The sequence below is a fragment of the Triticum dicoccoides genome, chromosome 4A (genome assembly GCF_002162155.2).
Source record: "Triticum dicoccoides isolate Atlit2015 ecotype Zavitan chromosome 4A, WEW_v2.0, whole genome shotgun sequence".
Lineage (NCBI taxonomy): Eukaryota > Viridiplantae > Streptophyta > Magnoliopsida > Poales > Poaceae > Triticum > Triticum dicoccoides.
The window spans coordinates 616,192,285-616,193,421 of record NC_041386.1 but is presented as its reverse complement, the minus strand read 5'-3'; positions in this window follow the sequence as shown (position 1 = coordinate 616,193,421).

The window sequence follows — 1,137 nt, the reverse complement described above, 5'->3', positions numbered from 1 at the left end:
ACCACATCTCTCCCAGGACCTGCTCCACAACTACACGGCGGCCGCAAGCAACCGTCCATCATGACCGAGCAGCACACACTATGGCTCCCGCGACGCGGCGGCGACTGCCGCCCCGCCCACCTCCTCCACTCCCACATGCGCTGCCGCCACTCCCGGCGTCAGCGGCCACCGCCCAAAGGACCCCGGTGAGCCGCCGCCCGCTTGCTGCCCCGGTGACGAAGCTCTCGGCCCCTGCAGCGTCCCATCAAGCACCGTCCCCATCTCCGTCCCCAGCCCAGGTGAGGTGTTCCAATCCCGCATCCTTCGTCAGTTCTACTCCGGCCCCTCGTTCGCCCCCTCCTCCTCCCCTTTGTGCTCTGTTCCCGGGGACCTCTGGTTCACCCCGCCATTCCTGTCGCCGAGCCTCTCGCCGGCCTGCGTCCGGCGCCTGGTCAACTTTTTCTTCTGCGCCCCCCCGAGAAAATCCATGTTGTCCAGGTCGCTCCTGCCGTTTTTCATGCGCTGCTTGCTAGTCCGGTAGTTGCTCGGTTCATCGCCACGGTCGACGTCGCGCAGATGGCCCCCGTCTTGCTGTGGCCGCACCTCTCGTTCGAGGCGGCGACCTTGATGGTGGCCGGCCTCCAGGCTGTTGGGCAGGGTGGGAGGCTGGAGCGGGAGCGCCCGGTTTTCAAACCTGCATTCAAGTCCCGCCCCACCTACCGTCCCCGTCCTTCGCGCAGGCCTCCCCCGGTGCGCTCTAACTGCGCAGGGCTGCTGCCCATTCCTCCTCCTGTTGTGCAGCTCAGCACAATCGCACCAGGCATTGATGCGCCTGGTGGAGAAGCCCCTGCCCATCCCTTGGCGACCAGCGTGCAACCTCTCCTCGAGCCCGCTGTGACCGGCCTAGGCGATGGCACGGCGCCTAGCCCCTCAAGTCCCATCGTCGACCTGCCCCCCGCCGCGGCCATCATTGCGCCCGTCGCCGCGCCCCCGTCCCCCCTCCCCGCCTCTCTTATCCGCAAGCCCTCCTGCTTCCCCCCGCCTCGCCTCCTCCCAGCACACCCCCTCCCCCTTCCCCCTACGCTCGCTCTCTGGGTGCTTCCGGTGCCTCTCCTTGGAGCACCGCGTGGTTGACTGCCGGGACCCCATCTGTTGCAG